This window comes from Mastomys coucha, chromosome X (assembly GCF_008632895.1).
Source record: "Mastomys coucha isolate ucsf_1 chromosome X, UCSF_Mcou_1, whole genome shotgun sequence".
Lineage (NCBI taxonomy): Eukaryota > Metazoa > Chordata > Mammalia > Rodentia > Muridae > Mastomys > Mastomys coucha.
Window position 1 is genome coordinate 57471446 of NC_045030.1, and position 9866 is coordinate 57481311.

Here is a 9866-nt window from a genome sequence, read left to right on the forward strand (position 1 = left end):
TTGATTGGATGAATGCTGCGCATGCGCGCGTGGGTTGCTAGGCTCTTTTGAAAGTGAAACAGAAATCCGGGTGTGGGGAGGGGAACCCCCCCTACACCCCGTGGGCTGCTCCTTGAGGGGCGGGGCTTGGATGTGGATAGGGACTTCACGGGCAAGGATCTGGGCTTTGTGGGCAAGAAGCAAAACCCCATCAATGAGGAGACAGAAGTGCAGGAGAAGGCAGGAGAAGGCGCGAATCCAACGGGGTGGGACTTGGGTGATGTAGAATGATAGAGGGTGAGGCACAGCTTATCAGAAAGGACCAGTTGGGGTGAACGGATGTGGCCGTTAACCAGCCCATTAGAATTGTTTTAAAATTTTACATTTGGAGTTACAGAGACGGCTCAGTGGTTAAGAGCACACGCTATTCTTCCCGAAGGACCTGAGTTTGATTCCTAGTACATCAGATGGCTTACAATTCCCTGTAACCCCAGCTCCAGGGGTAATCTGACACCTTGGGGTTCTATGGGCACTTGAGTTCATGTGAACGTACCCTCCCATACACATAATTAAAATAATTTTAAAAAGTAAAGACAGAAAAAAAAAGGCCATGCAGTAGTAGTGCATGCCTTTAATTCCAGCACTCACAAGTTTGAGGCCACCCTGGTCTACACAGTGAGTTCCAATACAGTCAGAGCTACTCAAAAGAAACTCTGTCTGCCGGGTAGTGGTGGCACATGCCTTTAATCCTAGCACTTGGGAGGCAGAGGCAGGTGGATTTCTGAGTTCGAGGCCAGCCTGGTCTACAGAGTGAGTTCCAGGACAGCCACACAGAGAAACCTTGTCTCAAAAAGCAAAAACAAACAAAACAAACAAACAAAAAAAAACAAACCCAAACCCAAAAAAACCCTACCTGGAAAAATAAATTTAAAAAATATAAAAAGTAATAAAAATTTACATTTATTTGTGGGTAAGACATATAGTGATTGTGTATAGGTTAGAGGATACCTTGAAGAGTCAGTCATTTCTGTCCATTATTTGATTCTTGTCAGGCTAGGTAGCAGGCACCTTGACCTTTAAACAATTTCCAACAGGCTGATAAAGGCCTGTAGCTTCTCTGAACAATGGATGGGCTTTTCATCTTCCAACTGTACAAAAGGATGGGGTTGGAATTGAACTATCACTTTCCCCCTTGGCACAACTGGGAAGACTATATCTCCCTTCCCTAGCCTCATCTAGCTGCTTTTCTTTTTTCTTTAAAAAATCCTTACCCTAAACACTTGAGGCTGTACTTGGCTCCCAACAAACCTTGTATAAACTAAGCCAATTGGAACAAAAATTTTCAATTGGCTAAGACTATCTAAGTGGTCATTTCTTGTGGTCTCCCCATAACAGTGTATTGGTAAATTTTTAAAATGTATTTGGACATAAGGATAACTTCATCAAAATGAATAAAAAAAACCCATAATTTAAGGAACCAGAACACTGTTCTCTGTATTCATGATCACTTGGTATTGGTCACATTTCTAAATTTTGCTATTTAAATGTACAGGGAAATGATATTTCTTGGAACTTTTTATATTTTTTTCATCATGCACACTTTTGGTTCCTGAAAACTTGTACTAGCCATATGCTTTTCCATTTCCTCAAAATATTTGCTTATAGGGTTTATTTTTTATTTTAAAATTGCTTGCTATTAAACTTCTTACTGATTTATGTATCTTATGTCTGTTTCCTTTTAGAGTTTAGGGGCAAACTGAGGTCTTGGGCACTCTGGGTAAGCACTTTTGTCACTGAGCACAAGTTAATTCTTTCCCTTGGTGTTTGTGATTCTTCTTTAAAATTTTCTGTTAATTTATTTTCTATTTTATGTGTACAAGTATTTTGCCTACATTTGTGTATGTGTACCACATATAGACCTGATGCCCACGGAGGTCAGATCCAGAGGGACTGGTGTTACATGTAGTTTTATGCTACTACCTTTTGTTCTGGGATTGGCCAGCTCCTAGCCAGCTTCCCTTTTGTTCGACTCCCCTTTTCTCCAGGAAGTGACTGCTAGACCACCTCCTTCCTAGCTTCCCTCGAATCTGAGGACGAAACATACGCATACAGATTACTACTTTACAATTTGCTGGGCTCAGAAAAAAAGTGTGCCTTTAATAATACTTTATCTCTGTTTCTCAACCTGCTCTAAACTTAGAGGTTAGACCCACGTAGCCCCTGTCAAATATCCTTGGCCACATGACTGTATTAGTAGCCACAGGCCCCAGCTTCACCAGAGACGCATGGTTGCTGTGTTCTTCCAAACCATTGGCAGAAAATGCCTCGCTTCTTCCTTGTGTCTGCCTTTTCCCCCTGGGACCCAGAAGTCCCAGCTGTACCTCCAACCCAGCAATTAGCCCCCTACTTTCTCTACTGACAAAATAAGAACCAATTGGAAGAAAGACCTTACCATCAGAACCGCTCCTTTTAGACTGGAATTACAGATGATTGTGAGCCACCATCTAGGTGCTGAGAATCAAACCCCTGTCCTCTGCAAAAGCAACAAGTGCTCTAACCCACTCAGGCATCACCATAGCTGTGATATTTGTGAGTCTTTGTTACTGCCTACTATTTTGTTTACTGTCTTTTTAGTATACTTTGAAAGTTTTCTTTTGTAGTTCTAATATATGTTATGTGAGACATTGTTTAGGGCAATGTTTTTCTAGTTCTTTGTAAAATGTCATGTCATTAAGATGAAGATTTTTATTAATCTGTAAATTACTTTAGAAAATGTAGGTATTTAACAATAATATTTGAAAATAATGACATTTTTCTCTTTTACTTTCAAACTCTTTACTTTCTCTGTCCCCCTTTTGTGATTAGATGGACAAGATGCTTTATTATGAATAACTAGATGATCAATATTTGATAGTCTTTTCTTTAAACCCATTGTTAAGAACGTGTTTCTGTGGTTTCTGTTCACGGTGATGCTTTGTGTAGGTTTTTGGTAGTTTCCCCTTTTGAATGATTACCTTTTGATTTTATCTTGTAAGAGACCTTTGCTTGTTCTTTTTGTTGTTGTTGTATTTTAATTCATAAATATATTGCCAGTTACTAAATTGTATTTCTATATATATTTAAATGATCATATGCTTTTCCCCTTAAGGTTTTATGCTGAATAAAATTTGTATGTGTTCCTCATGTTAAAACAAATTAAACATCTGGTAGTAAATGGGTGCTGACCACAGTTTAGTGAATTTTGAATGCATCTTAGTGTTATTTGTCCATCATTTTGTGCCATATGTGTGACAGAAACTAGATGAAACTTTGTCCTTATTTTGTTCTTTATTTAGTTTAGTATTAAGGTTCTGAACATTGCTGTTCCTTTTGCTTTCCTTGATATTTTCTATACTGAGACTTTTTTACATTTTCATTGTGAACCCTGTCTTTTATTTTTTTTCTCTATTTACATTCCTTATATACCTTTTGGAATTTTCCCCTTTTGAATCTTTATTTTTATTTTAGAATTAAAGGTCATTATTTTATTTCACTTACTTATAATTTTATTATACCACATTATACAAGGCCATTTTTATAGACATGTGCTATATACTTTGAGCATATTCCATATTGTCACTGGGGTATTCTTCGGGGACCACCTGAAAAAAGGCAAAATACCCCTTCTTGATGCCTGCTCTTTGGAAAAATTTGGGTCAGGTCCAAAATAAGAAGGAAGAACACAAGAGGCTATTTGAGGAGGAAGAAAATGAAATAATTCCAAGCAGATTGAAAGTTTGATTGATCACTATAACTTTCATACAATTGATTAAACTATCATAAATAACCTTTTGTATAGGAATTAGTATAAAGTCACTCTGTAATTTAAAAATACATACTGATCACCGGGCAGTGGTAGCGCACACCTTTAATCCCAGCATTCATGAGGCAGAGGCAGGCGAATTTCTGAGTTCGAGGCCAGCCTGGTCTACAGAGTGAGTTTCAGGACAGCCAGGGCTACATAGAGAAACCCTGTCTCAAAAAAACAAAACAAAACAAAAAAATACATAGTGATCAGAGAATTATTACCAAAAGAATGTGCTGTCAGAATTTTCAGCTACTCCTCAGACCACAATAGCTAGCATAGCCTTTCTCCTTTCATAGACACAGGAAGGCATCCTAATGAGACATAATCTCTAAATCCTTAGGTAACGTAGTTTTAGATGCCAAGATTTCTCACCTGGACAAGTAAGTGTAAATTAAAGGAGGTTATAATGGCTACATGTCCTCCTGTCTACCTCCTCCTTGCTTCCTGCATAGAAGTCAGAAAGCCTGACTCCAGGCCTGTACTGTGAAACCTCTCCCATCATCCAAAATGTGGAAGAAATCTCTGCATCTGCCATGTATGCCTTGATTTCTTCTCTTCAGAGCACCTTCCATATTGTCAGTCTCTCGTGCTAGGGCCTTCAACTCTCCTCAACATCTGCACCATACTGCTGCCTGTCTACCTGTCTTTCCAGGGTATTAGTAACCTTTAGAATAAAGTCCTTACTTCCTAGCAATATGTCTCAGAGTGCCCCTTGAAGGCTATCTCTATCCCAAACCTTATGGTTTACTCACTATCACTGAGCTGTATTGTTATTATATTATTAATATTGCTGATATGAAAAGTTCCAGGGCTTTCTAAGTGTTCAGACAACCTTGAATTCCTGGAGCAAACTACTTTGGTCACAGAAGTTATTTGGGAGAACAACTGAAATAACTAAAATTGGTTTGCTGGTTTTGTTTCTGTTTCTCATGAGGCACACAATGCATCTTGCTATTGTATGTCCTCTACTTGATGTCAGCTTGTTTGCTAAATTTTTTGCTAACCTCAGTAAATAAATTAGAGGGTATTAGATTGACACTGACTTTTCCCCATAGTTTTTTTTTTTTAATTTCATGATTGATTATGCTTTGTTTTCTAATTCTTATTCTCTATGCCATTATTTGAATGCTTTTTTTTTGTATATTTGGAAATAACTTTACAAATATTTGTTTATATTGTTGGCTTTTGAGATAAGGTCTTATGTAGCCCTGACTAGCCTCAAACTTAATACATAGCTGAGAAAAATTCTGATGTACTGGTTTTCCACCACAGCCAGTGGAACAGCCTTCAGTGTTGGCTTGCACACTTCATAAGAGAAAGATGAGCATTACATCCAGGTACTAGAACATGGGACCCATTCTGGCTCCACAGTATGACAACACACATATGCCTCTGCCATATGGAGATAAAAAAGCCTGGAGAAACACACAGGGTGGAGGGAGGAAGGGTCTGAATTCTAACCCCAATTTCTTCTTCTAACAGGCTATCAAACCAAGAGTAGGTTATGTCATCTTAGCCTTGGGTGTCCTCATTGATAAGAAACAAGTCTTGGAGTCTTGGACATTCTTGAACTCAGTCTATAGACCGGGCTTGCCTCAAACTTAGTGGTTTGCCTTCTTCTGCTGCTTGAGTACTAGGATTAAAGCATACACTACCACTGCCCAGCTAAGACAGTTATTTTGAAAGTCTCCCTTCAGGTCTTGAATGTTTGGAGGCTTCATGGGATTGGGTAACATGAGCAACATTCTTTCTTCTGTAGCAAATGATATTATAGTTTTTGTATCCTCCCAAATTCATGTTGAAGCCGGGAGGTGGTGGCGCACGCCTTTAATCCCAGCACTTGGGAGGCCGAGGCAGGTGGATTTCTGAGTTCATGGCCAGCCTGGTCTACAGATTGAGTTCCAGGACATCCAGGGCTACACAGAGAAACCCTGTCTCGAAAAACTAAAAAACAAAGCAAACAGACAAATAAACAAACCCCAAATTCATGTTGAAACTTAGCCAAAAATCTAATGATGTAAAGAGGTGAGTCCTTTGGGGAGTGATTTAACTCATGAGGTAGAACCTTTGTGAATGGGACTTAGAAAAGTCTAGATAGGGAGAAGTCATTATTTTTACCATTCTGCCTCCTGGCATTTAAGAATCTGAATTTCTGCCCCTCCAGAAGGCACATTATTGAAAATGTTAGAAGCAGAGCAGCCCTTTATTAGACAACTATATTGCTAGCAAATTCAGTTTAGGATCCTCAGATGCTAGGTGTATGATGAAAGAAATTTCTATTCTTCAAACATTATCTGGTCTCATATATTCTTGTAAAGTAGCAAAAATGGATTAAGACACATTCTTTTCTTCTGTAGAATTTCACTGGAACTAATTATTCCAAAACTTTTAAACTTCTGAAGGCCACTTACTACTTAAGTATTAATTTCCATACTAATAATATCATTAGGTTAATTAGTCTATGAGTGTTTTATGATTCTGTTGTCCATTGTGATACTATTAAACTTCTAGATAGGTGCAGACTCTGTAGAGGCAAAACAATAAAATTCTTTTTCTTTCTTTTTAGATTTATTTATTTATTATATGTAAGTGCACTATAGCTGTCTTCAGACACCCCAGGAGAGGGCATCAGATCTCATTATGGATGGTTGTGAGCCACCATGTGCTTGCCTGGATTTTCAGTCAGGACCTTCAGAAGATCAGTCAGTGCTCTTAACCCCTGAGCCATCTCTCCAGCCCGAATAAAATTCTTTTTTAAAAGAGCAAAATTTCTCATTTTCTAGAGCTGAGATGCTTGGAACCTAACCTAATTATTTATATGCCTTATACAAACAAGTGAAGACTAACTTCTAATTTGGTCCTGGTGCCTCACCTTAAATAGTCTCAAGAAGGAGACAACATTATACATTTTATTATCCCAAAATAGTGGTCTGACATGCTGAACTCTGTTAAAATATAATCCTACTCAAGTAACTCAAGATGTCAGGCCAGATAAATTCATTCAACTGTTACAAAGGGACCCATCCTTTCTCAGAGGAACAATTCTCTCATTGAGGTTTTCCACTGTATTTATGTCCATGATTGTCTACTCTTTTTTAAAAATATAAATTTAATCAATGCATTTTATTTTGATAAAGATGACATTTACTTTTTTAGATTTATTTATTTTATGCATACAAGTGTTTTGCATGCATGTATATGTCTGTGCCATGTATATGCCTGGTGCTTGTGGAGGTCAGAAGAGGTTATTGGATTCCCTGGCACAAGGAGTTATAGATGGTTGTGAGCTACTATATGGATGTTGGAAAACTAGCCAATGCTCTTAACTGTAGAGTCATGTTGCTAGCCCACAAGCTTATTTATAATTGTTATAATATTGAACAGCTAAAAATTTCTCTGTAACATTCTGACTTGTATTTATGCTGTATATTCAGCATTTATACTAAAAAAACCTACAAACATGAAACAAGAGGAACTGCTGCTATCAGATTTTTCTCCCTTATTTTTCTTCTAGCAAGCCATATGCTTATATACCTTTGCACTCCATAGGGAAAGTTATCTAACATTTAGTATCAGTAAAAACAAGCCAATGAAAAAATATGAGAATGAAACTTTCCCCTTCATGGTGGATCCTTGAGACATTCACTACATACAGCGCATGCTAACTCAACGGCTTTTGGCATAATCGTTACAGGTTTGGCATGGATAGCACACAGACTGGTAACTTCCAAAGATATGCTAAATATCACTGATTTGCCTCCCGCAAAGTACCAATAGCTACACACTGGAAGTTCAGTTCTGTTTTCAGGTCTGGAGCCATTTCTCTCACCAGATGCTGAATGGGAAGTTTTCGAATCAGAAGTTCAATGGACTGCTAATAGTGCTAAATTTCATAGAATGGCACAGTGCCAAGCCTGTGATGAGGAAACATCTCAACTGCTCCAGCAGAGAGAGGGAGAGGGGCTTTTGTGGCCAGTTCTTTCTGGAGTGCTTTGCCAGGAGTAGATTTGCAAGTAAGTGGCATTGTGCAAATTATAGTACACTACTTGGCTTTCCTTATCGTGTGGATGGAGTTCAGTGAGCTAGAAGTAGTTGTTATAAATACCCACCAGTGTCTAGTGAAGCTTTTCTATCAATTCTCGCCACAAGAGACTATGTTAATAGAACAGTAGAATAGTCTGTTAAGTCCAAATATCTGTTCTACTTAAGATTGCCAGAATAAATTCTTTGCCTTCATAATACCCACTTACTTCCTATTATTATTCCATGACACTGTCCATTCAGAACCTATCACCACAGACAAAACAACATTCTTTCCCTAGAAAGAAGCTGCACTTGTTAAGGGAAAAACTGCAACAGAGATAAGACGAGAGGATGCGATCCTTCTCATTATTCTGATTTGGCAGGAAAAGTGAGGTGGGGAGATGACATGAAGGTGTCAGCTCGTCATTTCATAAAATCAGTTCGTCTTAGAGGCATGATGATGCAAAATGGATCTGTGCTAAAGAGCATTTCTGGAGACCCAAAACTTGGAACCCGTGAGGTGAACTAGACAGCAAGGGGTGGGGGCAGGGGGAGAACAAGATAGGAGTGACAGAAGACATCCTTTAGGTCTAACCTTTACCACTGGGGAGGTAAAAGGCAGTATTGGCCTAGCTCAGGGTATTACCTGTCTCTTTAGGGGCGACTTTTTAACAAACAATGAAAAGGCCTCTTGCAATCTATCTCTTGAGGGTATGGAATGTAAGGGTAGATGGAATCTGAGTGATGTGGCAATAGAGAAATTGAGTAATGTGCCTAAGCTTTCCCCAAGATAAAAGTTTTATACCCTGAGGCAATATGAAGGAGCTAAATCCCTGGCTTATACAACCTGTTAGTGACTCTTGGTTATTACTAGCTGAGTTTCTCACTAATACCAGGAATTGGAAGACAAACAAAGGAAGTGCAAACATTACTGAAGAAACTTGACATGACAGAAGTGATTTCTCCTACCCAGCTTTCCAGGCTGTAAACAACTAGCCATTATAGAGGGAAGAAAGATTGATTCATCAAGGGATTTAGCACTGGTATGGATGTTTAGTGGCTTTGCTCTGCCACATTATGGGATATAATCTTTTTTTAGTGTAATGTGTTATTAAGTTTTTGAAAATTTTATGCATGTGCCAAATGTATTTGATCATATTCAACCTACTCTTTCATCTAACTTTCCCCAGGTCCATCCCCTACCCTCTTTACCCCTTCTAACTTCTTTCATATCTTCTTCTCCTCCTCGTGCTCCTCTTCCTCCTCCTCCTTCTTCTTCTTCCCCTTCCCCTTCTCCTTCTTCTTCTTTAATCCAGTTATCCTCCTAATGTGAAAAAAAAAAAAACAGTCTAATTTGTGTTACATTTATATAGTCATGGGTGTACAGCTATCCACTGGAGCATGACTGACCTACTGTATGCTGCATTCTTAATGAAATCTATTTCTCCCTCTTCTAATAGCTATCAACAATCAATAGCTCCTCAGCTAGGAGGAGGGGTTCATGAGCCTCTTTGCAATTCATAATGGCAGTTGACTGGTTTGACTTTATATGAGTCCAGTGGAGGAACGTACAGCTTTTTTGAATTCATAACTTCAACTGTTCTAACATGTCCAGAAGACAGTGTTTTCCCTTACTCCTCTCTGACCTTTGACCCTGTAATCTTTTTGCCATCTCTTCCATGATCATCCCTGAGCCTTGGGCAGAGGGGGTGTGCTGGACGGTATTATGTCAACTTGACACACACTAAAGTCATCTGAGAAGAGGGAACCTCAATTGAGAACATGGCTCCAGAAAATTGGGTCATAGGCAAGCCTGTAGGCTGTAGGCAAGCCTAGGCAGTTTTTTTACTTAGTTATTTATGGCAAAGGGCCTAGCCCATTGTGGGTGGTACCATCCATGGCCTAGTGGTCCTGGCTTCTGTAAGAAAGTAAGCTAATGATATGAAGGTTTGTACCCAGTCTTATTGTAATTTGTTATGCCACATTTGGTTAATATCTCTGGGAGGCCTGCTCTGTC